Raw genomic sequence first — 22,250 nt, forward strand, 5'->3', positions numbered from 1 at the left:
GGCTCATCTCTGATTATGATTTTATCTAAAGTCTTTACTTTCTTCTGCTTTCATCAGTTTAGTTCCTTTGCAATTTGTTTAGTGGAGGGCTGTGGCAGAGACATTTAATGGCCATGTGAGGTTTATTTCTTGTTCTAGATAGTTTTAATTAGATTAGGGCCTTACTATGGCACTGTACCTCACTGCTTGCTCTTTCTTCTATAATGTCCTTGACGAACACATGTTCTGGACCTCCAGAAGCCTAAGGCCCTGTGTAGGGAAGAGGACACCACCCACAATGAGCCTGTAGAGTGCATATGGAAGTCATTTCATGTAGTGGTTGTGACAAAAGCAAAAATCTGATATGTGTGGTAGTGACTTAGTAATTGGCTTGTGGATGGTGAAAAACTGATATAAGAGGTTGAGTAGAAAATATTTGGTCACCTTGCTTCTAATTACCTTGACATGCTAATCAAAATCCCAATGAACTTTTAACTATAGGGGAAGATTGTGGCTAAAAAGTAAGGTTAATTGTTGGGGTTGTTATCGGCTATACTTGGCAAGATGTTACAGGACAGCAAAGGGGTCATGAAAGAACTGACTAGTCTGTAAGAAGACATGAAATATATTCGAGAGTGTGTGCCTTGTAGAGTTACAAATGCTAATTGCATTTAGCAAAAGACAAAATTGAGAAAGCCTTTAAGGGACAAATATTGATTTAATCTGAAAGGCCTGTGTAATACAGTAACAGTTTACATCACAAATGAAAACCCTTTATTAAAAATAGGTATCGTCAATGCTTTGATAAAATATCTGACATTGACTAAGGTATTTCAAAGCCACCACTGAGTCAAACACTGAGGGCAGGTATTAAGATCCTCACATTTCATATTCCTATTAGCACTCACATTTTCAATTTTCAGTTGTACAGTTAGCCACGTCCTTTCGAACTTCTTCAAAAATGTTGCAAATTTTAGAGATAAAACTTTTACAAGCACACGTCTCATACCTACATTGACATTCCGTCATTAACGCTTGGTAGCAGACTGAGACATCCCTGAAGATTCCCCTCCTCCTGGTGTCTATGTCCTGCCTACTCCTCAGAGCTGTGAAGATGATGAATTTCACTCCATGATTAGGTTATGTTATAGGGCACAGTTGGTCTGAAGATAGGAAGATTATCCATGCGGGCCTCATCAAGTCACATAAGTCCTTTAAAAGCAGAGTGTTTTCTCTGGTTAAAGGAAAAAATGGACATCAGATAGACAAACTCCAGCTGGCCTGGAAGAAAGCAAACATCCTTGCTGTGAACTGCCCATTGAGAGGGATGCCCTTTAGAAGTTGAGTGTGATCTCAGCACACAGTAAGTAGGAAAATGGTGCCTTCAGTCCCACAATGGCAAAGAAATTTGCCCATAATCTGGGTGAAATTGGAGGAATTATTTTTTAATAGCATTTATAACACTAAACTAAAATAGAATTGAACTGAAGTGTCAAATTTATCCGTCAGAATATCCATACATTATATGTGACATTCAAGCTTGACTTAAGACAAATAAATGTCAAATATGAAGAGCACATTAATGGATGCTATCCGATAACTTCTAATCCAAGTGAGATTCTCCCAGCCTTCATAGACCCTAGATATATTTGTGGCATCACAAAGTTTCTCTTGAAGATGGATAATCTACCATACTGTATAGTAGAAAAAAATCTGGGGTGGAGACCACTATCGGGACATGCATTATTTTGAAAAACAGGAAAAAAAAACAATATTACTTTAGAAGTAGATTGCAGATTAAAGACTCATAAATGGTTTTACATATCTTAACACATACATATACTTTTCGGAATATATATATTTTTGTATACACACACATACACACACACGAAGTTGCATTAAAGAGCTTTCTGTAATAGTACAACTGAATAAAGAAATGTTAGGGGCACTGGAATGTCTGACTTCAGCTCAGGTCATGATCTCAGGCCCTGGGAGGTGGAGCCCCACATGGGACTCTGTGCTGAAAGTTCAGAGCCTGGAGCCTGCTTGGGATTCTGTGCCTCTGTCTCTCTCTGCCCCTCCCCTACTTGCACTCTCTTTCTTTCAAAAATAAACAAACATTTTAAAAAGTAAAAAAGAAACATCACAAAAAATTGAATAATGCCATTGCATTATTCCATAAATCAAGATGCTACATCAATGCATGAACGTATTTATGAGATTGTGTATATTTTCACTGTATAGACACTACAAAAGTATTGAATTAATACCTTATTTTTGAATAAAAGCTTTGCCAGTAATTAAGGACAAAGAAACGCACTATTTTAATGATTTATGTATTGGTAAAACAGTCCCTAATTTTTATTTTATTTGAAATTAGAATAATAAAGCGTGGATGAGTCTTTTAAAGTACTGTTAATAGTATAGTTTCTAGGTGCACAAAAACGAAACACTTGATAATCATTCTTAGAGACTATGTGTCTAATTTTTTTAAATTTTTTTAATATTTATTTATTTTTTGAAAGAGAGACAGACAGACTATGAGCGGGGGAGGGGCAGAGACAGAGAGGGAAACAGGATCTGAAGCAGGCTCCAGGCTCTGAGTTGTCAGCACAGAGCCCAACACGGGGCTCAAACTCACGAACTGTGAGTTCATGACCTGAGCCGAAGTTAGACGCTTAACTGACTGAGTCACCCAGGTGCCCCACCCTCCCAATTTTTTTTTAAGACAGAAGATAAAATAAATTACAGTGCTAATTCTGGCTATTGTTTATATGCCTGATATAGAAGACACTTTAGTAGGTGAATTTCTCTTAAATAAATGTGCACTGAGTTGTGTCAATCTTATTTACATGACATTCTATCTCTTTAGAAACAGGAGTATAAATGTGTATCTCAGGCACTTGGAGGCTTTCATGCAAACCTGAGTTGTATATAAGAGGAGTTGGTCATATCCACTTCTGATCTGAAAAAAAAATCTGGGAAGAAGAACAAGAACATCTCCTATGAGAATGAATCCAACATTTACTTAACAGTTTTTTTGTTAACAGCTATAGTCAAGAGTAGTTGTTTTGTGTGTGTACACATGTGTGTGTATGTATATATGCAAATGTACCTGGTGTGAATTAACTGTAATGTTTTGCACAAATTTAGCCAGAACTCATTATCAAAATAAAAAGTCATTTCTGCAGGGCAGCATCTAAGTTCCCGGGAAGACTGTATGCTCACATTTTGTTATTGGCACCAGGATATGCTGACATTGACTTATCTGTGCATTGTTCTGCCAAAGATAGATATGCCTCCAGGTGGCACCTGCTGAGGTGTCTGGATACTCGATGTTCTCTGTTCTTTGATCCATGCATACTGTACCCTTCATATCTAAATCCCTAGGATATATGATCATCTGACTCTCAGACATGCTGACACTTCTCTCTAGGTAGCAAAACTAATGAATGCATTCATGAATAAATGAAACTGATGCATGCATTTATTAATTTCTCCATCCCTTCAATATCTTCTTGGACATGATACTTGCTTTTGCCAATGGGGCATTTATAAATGTGGTCCAGGCTGATGCTTGAGAAATATATTCACATGAGAACTTGTCTTTTTTGTTTTTCTTTGGAAAGCTCCAGACATACCATGTGAATTAGTACAGCTTAAGAAAGCCTGCTTAAGAAAGACACATGACCATAGCCCTAACATTGCAAATTGGCAAATTGGCCATCTTGCGAATAAGATCCCCAAGGCTAACCAGCCATGCAACCACTAAACATGAAAGGAATCCTATACCATGCAGTGCCACTCGAGACTTTAGAGACCAGAATAAGTCCCTATCAACCTAGAAAAATATAGAACTAAAAAAGGTTTGTGGTTTTCAACTAGCATATTTGGAGTGACTTGTTACAAAGCAAAAACTAATAACTGCATTTGTCGTGCAATTCAAAGCATCTTCATCGTGATTCTTTCAGATCGCTTATTTTCATGCAAACAGTGATGGCTTTAAATTTTAAAGGCCTGTAATTTAACAGTTTATTTTCTGTTAACCAAAATAAGCACTGCTTCTGCACCTATGCCCAAATGGAGCAATTTCCAAATTTAGAAAGAAGTATGAGTAACAAGGACATGCAGGTATATTACAGTGTTGTCTAAAACAGTTTGTAATCAACAACAACAACAAACACATAAACAAACAAACAAAAAGCCTCTCCCTAATGCATAAAGTACATATACGACTGAGAATAATGTAAAGTGAAAAATGTGAGATGATGTCAAAAGTAGAAGTAGGGGCGCCTGGGTGGCTCAGTCGGTTGAGTGGCCAACTTCGGCTCAGGTCATGATCTTGCGGTCCGTGAGCTCAAGCCCCGCGTCGGGCTCTGTGCTGACAGCTCAGAGCCTGGAGCCTGTTTCGGATTCTGTGTCTCCCTCTCTCTCTGATCCTCCCCAGTTCATGCTCTGTCTCTCTCTGTCTCAAAAATAAATAAACGTTAAAAAAAATTAAAAAAAAAAGTAGAAGTAAATTACTATTCAAAGTTAGGTTAAAAAGAAACTATTTCTTTATTCACGTTTCCCCAAATAGCACCATATACATGGAAAATGTTGAGCTGGATTTTCCCATCACAGTTTGCTAAATATTAGATGTTCGACTTTAGTTCACTTACCTAAGCCTCAATATCCTCACTTGTAAACTTTAGCTATATATACAGATATTTGATCTACTTCCTTTAATTTTTATAAGGATTAAAGGAAATATGTAAAACAGCACAAAGCACATTTGTGACAAATCTAATAAAATTATTAAAATATATTAATGTGCACTATATCTTTTTCTAATAAATCTAAAATTTGAAAATGTTTAAATCTTTAAAAATCAAATTAATATGATAAGAATTTAATTATCTTCACAATATCCAACATAAAATTTAAAAGAGTAGCCTATGGATGTGTGCTAAGGTTTATACTACTTGACCGAAGAATAAGAGAGATGATACCTATAGCTTTTAATTTTTTTAATGTTTATTTATTTTTGAGAGACAGAGAGATAGAGAGTGAGCAGGGAAGGGACAGAGAGAGCAGGAGACACAGAATCTGAAGCAGGCTCCAAGCTCTGAGCTGTCAGCACAGAGCTTGATGCAGGGCTCGAACCCAAGGACCGCAAGATCATGACCTAAGCCGAAGTTGGACGCTTACCTGACTAAGCCACCCAGGAGCCCCGTTATCGCTTTTAAATCTTAAGGAATCAAATTGACTCATTGATGTATTTTTACTTGGCAGGTTTTGATTGTTAGGAAAAGGTACAAAATTTGCAGTAAGCACAAAGCCCATAAAAGACAGTTCACAATGGAGTAGAATAACTAATAATTTCAAATGCTGTTATTTTTTTCAAAATGTGCATTCAAAGGTACATGGAACATGGGAGTGGAAATATAAATATGGTCATTTAAATTTGGAACTAAATCTAGGAAATTTCTATTATAAGTTCTCTTAAATATATGGAAAATACACTAAAAGTGAGTTTTTTAAACTGAAAGAAAATTAAGGTAACAAGGAAATGGAAGAAATTAGCAACAAAAACTAATTTACCAACAAAGACATAAAATTAAATATGCAAATTAAATTTGTAAAAAGAAAAATCAATAATGCATTAAATCTATTCAATACCATTACTCCTGCAGGAAATCTATCCTAGAATTAATTAGAAATGAATAAAGTAAAAGAATAAATGATTGATATGAAGGGTGGGGAATGGAAATGCAACATGTGCAAAATAGTCATTCATGGAAAAGAGACTAGAACAAATAATGCATAAGCGAGAAACAAAGATTTAATTTAGCTCTATTGTAAGATTGAGAGGTTCATGTACGTGTCAGAAACACAGGTATCCTTTACAATTTAACTCTTGATATTTAAATATTCAATGAAATTCCTTTCAAAGTTATCTCAAATTTAATTTTGGCTTTAGAAACCCGCACATGAATCTACATGCTGATGCCAGCAGCAATGTGAAGTTGCTTCTGAGCTGAAAGGGAAGAATGTAGATTGCATTGCAGTAGAGTTCTGGTAGGAATGGAGCTTATGCTTGTTTGTTTTAAGTTGGCTTTTATTTTTGCTACTGTAATCCCCACATTATTAATCCATAATATCTTCTGCAAAGAAAGTAGGAGAATCTAACGGGTTTTTAGCAACCCATCCTTGGGAAAAAGAGCTGGAAGCAATAAATATATCTACAGAAGCGAATTCATAAAAGCCATAAGCTCAACCATGCATATCTACATAATTGTGCACACGATTGCTTCTTTGGTTGAAATATACAAGAAAATTATAAAAGTCTTGTTGGTTCTGGCAAGCTTTACTGTTTAGTTGAGCATGATATTTAAGAGAGACAGAGAGGGAGAGAATCACAGGCACTGTGGATTATCTCAATCACTACAAGATGTCATTGATCACTAATTGATACTACAAAAGGATTGAACATCTTCAAATTTCTGAAGAATGTGATAAAAAAAGGGGGTATGATATATGTTGAAGAAAGTGTTAATCAAGTAAGTTTGGATGTACTCAAGAAATATAAGAATCATGAATATATTAAAGATGGAAGGTGAAGTAAGTAGATTCCAATGACTGTTAAGCTACATCAATTTCATTAATTTAAAAAATAATTGGGGCGCCTGGGTGGCTCAGTCGGTTAAGCATCCAACTTCGGCTCAGGTCGTGATCTCACGGTCTGTGAGTTTGAGCCCCGCGTCGGGCTCTGTGCTGACAGCTCAGAGCCTGGAGCCTGCTTTGGATTCGGTGTCTCCTCTCTCTACCCCTCCCCCACTTGTGCTCTGTCTCTCTATGTCTCTCAAAAAATAAATAAATGTAAAAATGTTTTTAAAAAAATAAAAAATAATAGGAAATGCATAGATAAAAATAAGTAATAAAATAGTTATCTTGAAAAAAGGAGCTCTCTAGAGCTCTCTTTTAGAACATGAGAAAAGAAATGCTAGGTCATAAAGGACCCCCCAAATAGGCAAAAGTGGTAGAAATGGTGGAGCTTCTGTTAAGCCGAAATATCTGTTGTTGTATAACTTTGAAAAAAGTAAAAAAAAGGATGATTTAAAGATCCATAAGCTATTGAAGGGCATTGTATTATAAAGCCTGGATAATGAACGGGTTTTTAAATAATTATGATAGTCATGTTTGCAGTGCAGTGTCTGATACAGATCTTCTTCATAGAGCCTAAATAAGAAAAAGGTATTTAAGATTATTTTGGGGGGTGCCTGGGTGGCTCAGTCAATCATCCAACTCTTGGTTTCAGATCAGGTCATGATCTCACAGTTCATGAGTTCAAGCCCCACATCGGACTTCATGCTGACACTGTGGAGCCTGCTTGGAATTCTCTCTCTCTCTCCTTCTCTCTGCCTCTCCCCTATTTTCTCTCTCTCACAAAATAAATAAAACTTTAAAAAAAGTATTTTGAAACGTTTTATTAAATAGCTTTTTGTTGTTATTGTTGCTTATTTGCCTTTTAACGTTCTGTGATTCATAATTGTTAAAAGAAAGTCAGCTGGCCAAAACTGGAGTCTCCAAACTAAGACTTAATTATAGTTTGGCTCTCCCAAAAATAAAATCTTAGACCAGTCAATCAGAAATCACCTGATTAGCACCAGTAGATAATCTGTCTGATAAACTCCTTCAGTTTGCAAAGGAAAAATTATCTTGTAATAACCAATCTGCCTTTTTGCCAGTACAACTCCCTTGTTTCCTCTGCCTTTGGCCTGTAATAGTCTTTCTTTTACAGAAAACTCCTTAAAACTCCTCTTTATCTGCTAGATTGGATACTGCCCAATTTAAATTGATTTTTGCCCCAATAAACACTTAAATTTTTAATATGCCTCAGTTTATCTTTTAACAAATGGAAGGCATCTTTAAAATAATGGAATACAGGCTTCTATTTTCTTAAAATCTTCCCAACCAGGCATTTTAAGCAATGCATTAAGATAGATTTTTTTTTTTATTTGGAAATAACTTTTTGGTATTTTCTAGAGATGTAATGGTTTAATGACAAAATCCAATGTGTACACTTAAACAGAAGTTCAGAGGATGGTAAAAAAGAAAAGTGTGGCTTTAGAATTCTTAATATAATTAATGCACAAAAGCTTATGGGTCTAATATTGAATTTTAGTGAACGGTACAAGTATAAACAGGGAATTTGATCATCCTTTTGAGCCTCTGTAATAAGGACAACTAACATATTATCACCCCTCCCGCTCAAATCTCTTTGTAAGAATATTGGACTAATCCAATATTGGATTGGATCTAATCCAATCTAATCAGTATTGGACAATCTGTCCCAGCTTATAAGTTATAGTCTCTACTTCCCTTAATAGCTATATTTATAACTGGGAAAATATTTTAAAAATGTAAGTCAGAAAAAAAAAGAAGTCAGAGGATCCTTTCATAACTGAAACAAACAAACAAACAAACAAACTACATGCTAAGCAGGGGACTAATGGAAGAAACCATAAAGATATCTCTAATATTCTTCTACATCAAATTAAAAATTGTTATATAAAAAATACAGGAAGCAAGATGTAATATTGCAACTTATAAGAAACATATATATTTAATCATCCAGATGACCAAAATGTATTTCTCATATATTTGGTCTTCATCCACAGTTCCTGGTCCATAATTTACAAAACTCATTGAATTTCCTGAATGATGAAAGCAATGGGGGTATATTTTGTCGTAATTTTTGCTTTCTTTTCTTCAAATCCTGAAAACATTTTAGAACCATAAAGGTGAAATGTGTGTCTTGTTCCTAACAAGTCCCTTCCCACCAGAAATGGGTTCATATTAATAAAAGTGACTTTTTAAAAATACCTAAGGTTGGAGGCTGGAGGGGAACCAACCATAAATACAGAATTGGGACTTTCAGTCCCTACTTTCTTGGGAGAGAAGAAGGGCTAGAGATTGAATCACCAAAGTCCAATGAGTTAATAAATTATGCTGACCTAATAAAGCTTCCAGAAAACTCAAAAGGAGAGGATCTGTGGAGCTCCCAGATTGGGGATCCAGAATACTTTCATGTGTCACATGCTGGGTCCTAAACTTCATAAAGATAGAAGCTCCTATTTGGGATCTTGCCCTATGTATCTCTTCATCTGGCTATTGTTTTATATCCTGAGTAATAAATCAGTAATCTAGTGAGGAAATGGGTTTCCTAAAGTCTGTGAAACATTCTAACAAATTAAATCCAAGGGTGAGATTATGGTACTCTCTGATTTATTCATTTTTTTAAGTTTATTTTGGAAGAGAGAGTGAGGGAGGGAGGAAGGAAAGAAGAGTGGAAGGAGCAGGGAGAGAAGGAGAGAGAATATCAAGTAGGCTCTGGGCTGATGGGTGGCTCAGTTGTTTGAGCAATGGACTCTTGATTTCAGCTCAAGTCATGATCCCATGAGCCCCCCTTGTCAGGCCCTGGGTGTTGAGCCTGCTTAAGATTCTCTCTCTCCCTCTCCCTCTGCACCTCTCCTGTTTGTTCATGCTCTCTCTCTACAAAAAAAAAAAAAAAAAAATAATAGTATTTCAAAATGTCCAGCACTGAAAATTAAAATGTGAAGTGACATTATAATATGTGTCTTAGAAATTTCACTGTTAGGAAATTACCTTATCTAATTTTTACAAAATTATGACAATAGAATTATAGTTCACAAAGATGTAAGTAATTAATTGTTAATAAATTCAGTAAAAAATGTCAATAGAGAAATAGTTAAGGAAATCACATTATAATACAAATAATAATTAATCTGGATGACTATGAACACAACTATCTACTAAATCGTGAACAAATATGTAAAGTACAAAAACAAAAGTGAAAATATGCAATATGTTTTATTAATTTCAGTGAATGAATAAAAATGGACACACGTATACACATCCCAACACGTAGAAGGAATAGCAGTGATTGAGTATGGGGGAAAAGCATCTGACTGAAATTTTATATTCATGAAATATGATATCATCACATTTAAAATTACTGAATTGCACTGTTGGTATATGGTTGTCGGATCTCAACAAATTAAGAAGTTGAATTTTAACTAAAGACAATTACTATATTTTTTCCCATTCTGTTCTTCCAATTGGTTTACAGCCAACTCTGAAAATTTGAGGCAATTTGACACAATTTCTGAAGTAAAATTACTAATAATACAAAAATATTAAGGTGATCTTTATAACTGTAATTTAATTTTTAAATAATGAGGACCATCAAAATAAGGAAACGATAAACCAGCAAATACCAGAAATGACTAAATTACTAAAAATGTGGTTATAATGGATTGTGATTAAGTGATTTCAGTGAAATATGACTCAACATGGTACCATACTTAACAGTTTACCCTTTTTCTTGTATAGAAACCAATTTGACAATAAATTTCATATTTTAAAAAATTAAATAAAATATTAATCTAAAAAAATTTAAATAAAAACTTTTTTTAATGTTCACTTATTTTTGAGAGAGAGACACAGAGTGCAAGCAGGGGAGGAGCAGAGAGAGGGAGACACAGAATCTGAAGCAGGCTTCAGGCTGCCAGCTGTCAGCACAGAACCCTACATGGGGCTCGAACCCACAGACGGGGGAGGGCAGGGGGGATCATGACCTGAGCTGAAGTCGGATGCTTAACCCACTGAGCCACCCAGGCACCCCATAATTTACCCTTTTTCAAGCCATGTTTTTCTTTCCAGTCAAACTGAAGTACGAAATTTATATATTCTCTGTATTTACTTCGTATATTGTTCTATTCTACCAGAATATTGCGAGGCAGGTGTTAATTGTAATAATTTTAGTTAATTAAATAAAATAATTTAAAGTAATTTTAGGACCATAAGATTATGAGAATTACCTCTAGCAATCATCCTTATTTATATAACATGTCTTCATCATCTTTCCTAACATATTGTAAATGAAAACCTGTATGCTGATTTGGTACTTATTTAAATAAGATATGCAAGTTATAAACATATGGGAGCACTCTCTAAAGCAAATGGGATAATTAATATATAATTATGACAAAAATAGAAATATCACCAAGTATCTGGAAAGATATTGTATCCCAGACTAGCATAGTACACAGTTACCAAAATGCTAGTAAGTACATGATGTTTACCATGTGTGTGGTTTTTTATTTTTTAATTTAAAGAAAACTTGGTGAGGCATTATTGGGAAGCAGACATAATTAAAAGACAATTATACCTGAGGGAAGTTTCTGAGGCACAACAAAGTACTCCCTTAGAAAAAATTATTCTCAGGGCGCCTGGGTGGCTCAGTCGGTTAAGCGTCGGACTTCAGCTCAGGTCACAATATCGCGGTCCGCGAGTTCGAGCCCCGCGTCGGGCTCTGGGCTGATGGCTCAGAGCCTGGAGCCTGCTTCCGATTCTGTGTCTCCCTCTCTCTCTGCCCCTCCCCCGTTCATGCTCTGTCTCTCTCTGTCTCAAAAATAAATAAACGTTAAAAAAAAAAGAAAAAATTATTCTCTATTATTAATTCATAGAAAGTAAAGATTTCAAAAACTAAACATTCAAAGGTATAATCAATCAATAAAATTCAAACTGATAACAAAACAGATAATATCCCTTTGAAACTATTCAGAGTTTAATTCTGATTTTCAAGATCAATTCAGGAGATAGAGAATAATTCAAGGGAAAGTTAATAAAATAAGGGAGAAGTAGATCAACTTTTCATGATTTTGGTGAGAAAATTGTAAAAGTAAGCATTTTTGTTTCATGTTGAACTATGAGGTGGGAGAAAGGGGAGAGAGGGTTGGGAGTGGACAAGAGAAAGGAAGTGGAGGAAATGGGGAAGAGTGCAGAAGTAGAAAATAAAAACAAAGAGAAAGAGATAGGAACTAATTTTTCCACAACTGTCTCAAAGATTTGGCTACAGTTGTTTGCATATGTATGTCTCACTACAAAGAGGTGACGCACAAGCCTATGACAAGCTAGAAGAAACTGGAGACCAAATATAAACACAGTAATTGAAATGAATAAGATTTGAGTTTAAATTGACTTGAAAGAAAGAAAGAAAGAAAGAAAGAAAGAAAGAAAGAAAAAGAAAAAGAAAAAGAAAAAGCAATTTTGACTTTACTACTTGCAATATGGACCTATGTGGAAAATATGGCATAAGGTTTGTTACCATAACTTTTCTCATTCCTGAAGTCCTATTGGGGCTCCACCAACACAAGTAATCCATCACTGCTGTTGCTGCTGTTGGCATTGACATCAAGGGAAAGCCCAGAGAACTGTGTAAAGGATCTGTGGTTTAAGCAGGTGGCATTCAGTTGCAACGGTAAAAGAATGGTTAAAAACCTAAAGTTCAGAAGATGTCACCAGCTATAAAGGGAGTGGTAATGGGTAAGAGAGAAAAACACACGGTGTGTTAGGAACTCTTACTACTGAGGCTTCTATGCTAAATGCAGCTTCTCAGTAAATATTTTAATCAGAACTGAGATTAGTAACATTGGTATGTCAAGAATGAATGGGAGGATAGAAATAGGTAGAGGATTGAGGAAGGGGGAAATCACTTAGAATGTACTCTCGTCAAATAATTAGTGAAAAGATTCTACTTCAGACATTTGAGAAATGTGAGTTTGACTATAAATTAGTCAAACTATAAATTTGACTATAAATTCCTTACAAAAGATTCATCATTCAATAAATATGATTTCATGGTCACTATTCTACACATTGGGAAAACTATGAAAGAGAGTGATCAGTTTAGTGAATCTCTCTCTTTAACCTCCCTATTCAAAAACTCAAATTTAAACGTTTTATTTGTTTTTATTATTTTAGGGACAGAAAGAGAGTGAGAGGTGGAGAGGGGCAGAGGGAGAGAGAGAATCTTTTTTTTTTTAATATGAAATTTATTGTCAAACTGGTTTCCATACAACATCCAGTGCTCATCCCAACAGGTGCCCTCCTCAATTCTTATCACCCACTTTCCCCTCTAATCTTAAGCAGGCTCCGCACTCAGCACAGAGCCTGACATGGGGCTGGATCCCATGACCCTGGGATCATGACCTGAGCAGAAATCAAGTGCGGGACACTCAACTGACTGAGACATCCAGGAGCCCCTCAAAAAAATTAAATTTAAAAAGACATTGTTTAAATTTTTAGATGACTCAAACCCAGAAAGGATAACTAATATATTAAATATGACAAGTCAATAAAACTTTTTTCAGAGGTCTGAATTTGAGTAAAACACAGTTTAAAAGATTTACACTTAGCGACTGGAAATAATATGGATTAAAAACAGTTCATACCAACTACAATTTAAGGACTCACCAAGATTATCTAACTGACAAAACAAATTTTTAAGCCTAATAGCTAGATTTTTTTCTGTATTTTGTACAGAAGAATGAAGTCAAGACATAGGCAAGCAGCACATTTTGTCCTTTTGAGAAACACAGAGACAGACAGGAGATAAGTAGATTAGACATGATAACATCATTTAATGATAACTATTTTTCACAGCATTCTAATACTTCTGCTCTTCTGTCTGGTTGTTAGACTTCAGCTGAAGTGTTACACAGTTCTGAGAGTCATGATTTAACAAGACGTGAAGTTGGATTTCTTCCAAACAGAAGCAGTGGGAGAAGAGAGAAAAAGAAGTTTTGGCATTGAAGTTGTTATAATGGGGTAGATTAGATAGGATAAAATTTAGGCAGGATAAAATTTCAAACAAATTTATATTTTTTCAAATATTTGCAAGTCGCCCATGACAATTAGGGTTTAGATAGTTTATCTGGAGCTCTGAAGTGAGGAGTTATTGGAAAAGAGTTGTGTGTGCAATGTCATAAAAACTTTATAATAATTAGAACAGCCACCTTGAAATAAATAGCTTTAGAAGGTCACCTCCAGGGTGAGGACAGTAAGATACTTAACCTGACAAATAATGAATAGCAACCTTGGAGAATGTCAAAGAATAGGCTAGTGAAGGTAATCTTTAACTTTCTCTTGTTGAAAATTTACAGTTTTATAAAAATGGAATGCTTTTAAAATCAATATAATTGAATTATATATATAGCAATATAATTTATATATATATATATATATATATATATATATATATATATATATGATTGCTATTAATTGGTATTAACATCATTATATTTGTCTTATTTTACTCTTCTTTATTTTGTGTGAGCTCTCCTTTTAAGCATAAATATAGAAGAGTTCCTGGCCTTTAAAACAGTTGTTAAAGAACTTTTCTTTGGATAGTAATTGAGATTTTTTGCTGCTGACTTTAATATGTCTAGATAATTTTTAACATTTGAAAGTGTGATCTCTATTGGATGAACTATTGCAAGTCAGGCAAATTAATTATTAGCATTCCATAGAGGCCAAAAGGGAAAACACTCTGGGCTCAGGCTAAAGTCAGTCAAGGCAAGACAGAAATATTTTCCTATATCTGGCCCAGAAGGCATGGAGATCCTCAGTTGACTATTTCCAGACAAGGTGAAGTATCTCATCTGTGAAAACAGTGCTTACCTGCAGGCAATCAATGGCAGCCAAGTAAAGGAAACCACGGGACTCTAACTTCTCTCCCTGAAATGGGAGAACCCCGAAGAAGCACACCTGCTCAGATAATCTTGTCTTTTGGAACACTGGCAATGGTCCACACAGAAACAGAAATTTCCGTTTTTGTACTTCCGCTGTATGAGTACTAATACATTGTGCATAATAGTGTGTGTGTGTGTGTGTGTGTGTGTGTGTGTGTGTGTGTGTTTGCATGTGTGTGTGTTCAAACTAGGCCTATGTATTTTCACATGTGTATATCTTGCCAATTTGTTTTATTCTTAAATTCACATTTTGCTTTATTATCAATAATGTTAAAACATATGGTATGATTCTGTTCTATTGATTAGCTACTACAGAATATTTTATTTTATGATGTACTATAATTTAATTATCTGTTCTCATATGTACAGAAAAGTTTTATTTTCCCAATTTTTACTGCCACAAACAGTATTACATATATTCTGGAATACATGTGCAAGAGATTCTTTAGAGACTATGCCTAACAACGTAATTGCTGATATACATAAATATTTAAAGGTTACTAGATATTGTCATTTCCCTCTCCCATCTTTCTCCCTTGGTAGCAGTTGCTAGGTTTTCTCAAAAGCCTGAAAATGGATAGGAAATCCAGTCTCATGTTCAAACTATCAGGTTGATAAGAAACCTTGGATTTTTGTTGATGCAGTAGAAAAAAAATTACCATTGAGTATGACATTTTATTTAGTTATTTAAAAATAATTTAAAATTCCAGTCTGAAATAGTTCATGATGTTCCAATTTACTTCAATGTTATTATCTTTTATTTTTGCCAAGAATCAGCATCAAAATGTATTGAATGCTTCTTCAGTATCTAATTTGGTAATCGTACGGGTTTAGAGCTTGACTTTCTAAATGTATATAATAAACAATGCTAAAATATCTGAATCTTTCAACTAAATCCTACCTATTCATTCTCTATTATGTTTTCTCATATCTTACAGGAACTAAATTGCTTTCATTTTATATATAAAAATTTTGCAATTGTATAAGCCAAATTGGTCTGTCTTATTTATGGTCTTCTATTGTCTCTGATTAGCTTCATGGTTGTACCAGTATTATAAAGTGATTCTGTATGTTTGCCCTTTATATTATCTTAATATGTTTGGATACAAGAAGAATTGCTTATTATTTGAAGATTAGTTAACTCCTGGATATAATACATTTATGGTAAGTACCAGGATGCTTATGTGAGAGGAGTCCATATTTCTATCTTCAAATTGAAGTTCTTTAATGATTTTGCACTATCCAGCTTTGTCTTTTCTGTTGTTGCTAATCTTTTCCACTTTTGGTTGGATTTTTTTTTTTTTGCTCACATATATATTTCCTTTCTTTCTGTTTATTCAGTAAATGCTGTTGCCATGCCTACACATTTTTATATAAAGAACTTTCTAATTTTGTTTAGGTAAAATATTTCAGTTTTAATTAGAATTTCCTTTTTTATTCAAGATTTATTTGGGAGCATATACATTTGGTTGCTAAATAAATAGCATTGTTATACTTTTATTATATTTAACTGTGATTTCTAGTTAACATTTTTGCCATCAGGAAATGTGGTCTGTATGATTATAGTCATTTTTATTTTTCTTTGTGTTGTTTCAAAACAGCTTCAGGGTTCCACTAGCATTATAAAATCATATGCCTGTATTTTTTAATTTTTTTCGCTTTTTCTTAATAGTTTGAAAATTGAGAAAAGAATTGTCTAATAGAAAAAGGGTTAGTGAGGGCACCAGGGTGGCTCAGTCAGTTAAGTGTCTGACTTTGGCTCAGGTCAAGATCTCACGGTTCATGAGTTGGAGCCCCACATGGGGCTCTGTGCTGACAGCTCAGAATCTGGAGCCTGCTTCCGGTTGTGTCTTCCTCTCTCTCTGCTCCTCCCCCGATCATGCTCTGTCTCTCAAAAATAATAAATAAATAAATAAATAAATAAATAAATAAATATTGAAAATAAAGAAAAAGGTTTAGTGAAATTTATACTGCTACACAAACCTCCTAATGATTGAATTTACTTTGAATATATAAAGTATATTTCTATCCTTCCGATTATTGATATATTTATGTTTATTCTTACGACTTTATTTATGCTTTTTATATCCAATGATTTACCACAATCCTTCTGTTTATGTTTCTCTTTCTCCTTCATTACTATTCTCTAGGATACTCACTGACTTTTTTATTTTTTTCTCTTTATTCCATGGGAGTGTGTTGTTTTCCATTCCATAGTCCCCTTTTGTCTTATTTCTCAGTCACCAACTCTTAAGATATATCTGATTCCATAAACCCCAGTCTTCCAGTGTCCTCTTATATTGAGTTGATTCTTCATTTGCATAATTTGTGGTGGTTTAGGTATTTAATTTCAACTACAATGTATATTTTATTTATTTTTTTACAATATACTTTTAAATGTAGTGTTTTACACAACACTTTATATGCGTGCATTAGGTCTCAGGAGGGTTAAACTGGAGTTCTACCAGATCAGCCCAGTTCACCATACTTAAGCTTATACAAATCGAAAGTTAAACATTCAACTGTATATGAGCACACACACACACACACACACACACACATATCTGTGCATTATATTTGTTATTGCTCTTTACTGTCTCCTCCACTAAACTTTAAGATCCATGTATGCGGGAATCATGACAACATATAGTAAAACCTGCATATAGAACTAACGTATATAACCTACATGAATCAGTATCTGTGACATTTCTAGATTCAATATTTTCTATTTAATGAAATGTAAAGATCTCTATAGGTGTCAATAAAATGACTACAACATGAAATAAGGATCATTAATGTAGTGTTTAAAATATATACAACAATGGGGTACCTGGGTGGCTCAGTAGGTTAAGCGTCTGATTTCACCTCAGGTCATGATCTCGAGGTCTGTGAGTTTGAACCCCACATCGGGCTCTGTGCTGACAGCTCAGAGCCTGGAGTCTGCTTCAGATTCTGTGTTTCCCTCTCTCTCTGACCAGGGCCCACTCACACTTTGTCTCCCAAAAATGAATAAATGTTTAAAAATTAAAAAAAAAAAAACTATATGTATATATATTGGGAAATTTCAGAACATTTAATAAAGAAATTTATTTAGAAAACAATCATGATTAAATGTTAAATATCTTTTATTCATAAAGATAAAATAAATAACATGGTTGACATGAATTTAAATAAATGTATATGCCCTTTTTCTCACTGTCAGAGATAAATAACTGGGCTTAAGTGAAATTTAAAATAAAGTAAATCTTCACTGTCAAAAATAATTTCAATAGTATTTTGAAAACACGTTAAAATTCTAGTCACTGAATTTTGTTTGAGCACTGTAGTCTATGTTGTGGGTAGTTTACAATTCAAATTCCTCATAAGGTGAAACATGAGTCAATTAAATCTCAAATGTTACTGCATATTTTTCATTGAATAATGGTTTCCATATTGATATGTTAAATGTTAAGCTAAAATTATGAGAGAATGAAAACTATATGGAAAATAATATTAAAATCTGTAGAGCCCAGATTCTTCTATCCAAGGCTAGACATCAGATTATGTATGTTTGTGTGTGTTGCAAATCACATTTGTTAACAGACTGTAAAAGAAAGGAAGCCTGATCAACAATCTGGTGAACGATGTTAATACAATTGCTTAGTCGGAGTGCAGTATATTTTAAAGTTTTTTTTAAATTTTTTTTAATCACTCAACTATAACATGTGAAAATTCTTCCAAACTGTTATTACTCTAATTTGTTATCTTTTTTTTATGTCGACATACCTACTATGGGCTGAACGTTTGTGTCCCCCCAAATTCATTTGTAGAAGTTCTGAGTTACAATGTGATGGTGTTAGGAGGCTTTGGTAGGAGCTCAGATTATGGAAGTAGAGCTCTCATGGATGGGATTAGTGCCTTTATAAAAGCAACCCTAGAGAGAAAGGTTCCCTGCCCCTTCCACCAAGTAAGGACATAGTGAGAAGTAAACACTCTGAAGCCTAAAAGAGAGCTCTCACCAGAACCTGACCTTGCTGGCACCCTGATCTATGACTCCCAGCCTCCTGAAAAGTGAGAAATAAATTTATGTTTATAGCCACCCAATCTAGGTTACTTTGTGATAGCACCCTGGACTGACTGAGACAATACATTTCATTGTGTAGAATTTCATAATTTAGTCAATTGTTCTAACACGAATTTTCTTGAGGAATGATAGAATACGTACACGTATCTTTAACATTCACATTTGTCTCTATAGGATAGATAACGCAATTGAATGTTGCCCCTGATTCTTCACAATTCCATATGGTTGCTAAGTAATCAACTTATTTTATACACGTAGGACCTGAGGGACATTAAATGTCTTTTTTATAGTCACATAATATTCTGGTTTTATGTGCATATCAGTGAATAAATTAAGAAAGATAATTAGGTGATCTTTTATATAGTACATGTGAATATGTTAACATGTTTGTTCACTTCTTTTTTCTCTCTCTGATGTACACAGCATAGCTCTCAGATAAGTTGCTTGTTTCATTGTGACTGCTTTCTAAACCACTGACACTGTGTCAATGTCATGTGTAGGGTATACATGTGCCTCAAGTCATTGATACCCTTATCCTGATCCTCCAGTGAGATCTCTTCAGGGAAGAAAAAGCCTCCTCTTTTGGTGTATCATTTAAATGTCATTATGTTAGTGTATCTTAGTATCAGACTGTTTAGGAGGTTATCTTAGTGATTTGGTAAATTTGCAAGATTTATAACTATGAATTGTGTCTCTGATGAAAAATGATACAGATGGGCAGAATCATAATTTCTTGATCAGCCATATAAGTCTGCTTGAATCCAGAGCGTAATTTTTAAGGGTTATCTCAATAAAATGCATAATATATTATTTTCTAGGAGATTCCTAACATCACTAAGCAAAGCTTAGCAATGTTTAAGACTTGAATGCTTCTCATTATAGGCTAAGCTAGCTATGTAGTACCTTTAATAAAATTTTAACAGGATGGATTTCAATCTTAAATTTCTTAATTTCTGCTATCTGTAAAAGTGACAGGATGGAGAATTAAAAATGAGAGAAAGAGATGGGGCCACTATCTTAGAGAGAGAAAAATCATGTCATAAAACAATCAATTTATGCTCCTCTCATAAATACTACACTTCCTGTTATGTGGTTTGATTTTGGCCTGCTAAAGTCCATTATGACAAAACTGTTCTTAGATGTTTTTTTTTTCTTCACTCTCGGTTAAAAAATAAAGGGTGTCTTGTATGCCTGTATATGTTAAATATGCAGCAAGCCACTGTCAATATCTCTTCTGGAAGCCTATGACCTTTATGCAAATTTATATATTTCTAAATAACCAAATTGAAACACTGTTTAGAGATAACTCCTCTTAGGTTTCACATTTCTGTATATCTTACAAGCAGAGACAGAGATTAATTAGGTCCTGATTATCTTTTCAGGGATACCTGTATAGCAAACAGCCTTGGAAGAGACAGAGATTGTCTCCTGCGTGAGAAAAGGAAAGACACACTCACTGTACATTATAAAGAACTGGATTCCCTCACTCAGGTTTCCTCTGCTTTAATGCAACACATTGATTTTGTAGATGTCACCTTGGCCTTCTTCTCATCACCTTGTGGGAATTGGGGCTCAGAGAACCGGCATAAAAAAGTGCTGGTATTCTGCAACTACTATTGTTCTGAGTGATAGAATGCCATGTCCCTGACACAGATTCTCAGGCCTTCCTGTGGTATATGAATATGTAGCAGGCCAACTTCTCAGCTTGCTAATAAGATACAGCTTAGATGTGTTGGTTATTGACAAATACTAAATAAGATGGACTTCATTTATTTTAAGTATAATCACATAATTACATACAAGAACATACATGAATGCACACACAAGTTCTTTTTCTCTTTTCCGTGTGTTTCAGAGTATATTCAAGGACATAAAATAGTTGATGAATGTACTTTCTTAAGGAATGTCTATGTCAAGTGTCAAGATGAAACTCTAGTGAGAAAATCTTTAACTGAATTGTTATATAGTGACTTTGGAGCTGTGATAATAGTTGTCTTTTAACATAACATGGACCTTAGAAATTCTTATAGTCCATTATTTAGTTTGACATCTAAATGCTTTAAATAGTGCTAAAATAAGACATGTTAAGCATGTAGGTACATATTCTATGCCTCCAAATATGCTTTTGGTACAGGTTTCTTTGATCTTATAATGAAATTACTCAGTTACAAAATCACATATGAAATGGTAGAAGAATGATGGAAACTAATAGAATCTCCTTACGTGGTCTCTAATATATATACAAGAAAATAGCGGAGCACAAATAAATGGGGCACAACCAAAGTAATAGCCTGAAAAATTCATTTAAGGGAGTATTTCCACCCCAGTGGTTAGTGCCACAAGGAACCAAGTCAAATAGCTCTGAACTTTTCAGAAGCAATAGAAGAAAAAGTGCAAAGTTCAAATGAGAACATGTATGATATTAACTCTGAATAATTAAATTTAAGACCCATTTCTTTCTGTATGGTTTTAAAAAGTGTTACCATGCTACAGAAACAATCACAGTTATCAAAATATGTATTAAAGCACTGTTGATGAGAACATTACATATTTATTACAGTGTTATTTGAAAAATGGTACCCGATTCAGCTTTCACTCAGATTTTCCTATGATAGAATATTTGGTCCACAAGAAAATGTTTACTCTTCATTTATTTGATTTAATTTATACCTATAACAAGCCAAAATCTTCAGGGCTACTTGCTCTACATTAAAGTAGAAATAAAGAGTAGTATCTGCAGGTGGAAATAATTTTGCACTTTTTCCTAATCACTCATTCATCACAATGAAATCATGATAGGTCGGAGGATATCATAGATACCTTTAGTAAGTTGTTTATTTTTCTTGTGATAACATAAGCAAATAGTCTTTCTCCTAAACATGGTGGAATATGTCCTTAATTTTAAATTCCTTAAATTCCTTTTCCAACATGGTAGGTTCACTTGAAAATCAATACATCTATCTCTAGATACAGTTGTTCCGAAATGCAAATACATGACAATGTATACATCAATCTAAATTACACTGTTTATCGCTAAATAATACATTTATATTTTAACACAATTAAAATGTTATATAGTTTAAGAATTAATTACATATGAAATAAAATAATTAATAATCACGCTCCATAGATACTTATATTACCCAGTTTGTTAACTTTCTAAGTGATAAAAATACCACAAACTTGGTGGTTTAAACATGGAAATGTATTGTCTCACACTTATGTCAGCTATAAGTCCAAAATCAAGATGTCTATAGAGTTGGTTCCTTCTGAGATGTGTGAACAAAATGTCTGATCCAGGCCTTTCTCCTTAGCTTGTAGAAAGCTGAATCTTCCTTACATCTCTTCATATTGTCTTTCTTCTGTGAATGGCCCTGTGTCCAAATTTCTCTCATAAGATGATAAGTCAGGTTCAATCAGGATCCACTGTAATAACCTCATTATGATTTGATTAACTCTATAAAGCTGCTATCTTCACAGAAGGTTATATTCTGAGATGCCAGGGATCAGGTCTTCAACATAACACATTTTGGGTAGGACGCTATTCAACTCATAAGAACCAGATTGTACCATAGAAATTTGGAAAATAAAGGACAACGGATAGACTT

General features: G+C 34.2%; 1 pseudogene; it reads right to left on the reverse strand.

The window, feature by feature from the left end:
• Positions 1-22,250, reverse strand: part of LOC122229409 — a 113,945-nt pseudogene that overhangs the window by 14,172 nt on the left and 77,523 nt on the right.

This window comes from Panthera leo, chromosome A1 (genome assembly GCF_018350215.1).
Source record: "Panthera leo isolate Ple1 chromosome A1, P.leo_Ple1_pat1.1, whole genome shotgun sequence".
Classification (NCBI taxonomy): Eukaryota; Metazoa; Chordata; class Mammalia; order Carnivora; family Felidae; genus Panthera; species Panthera leo.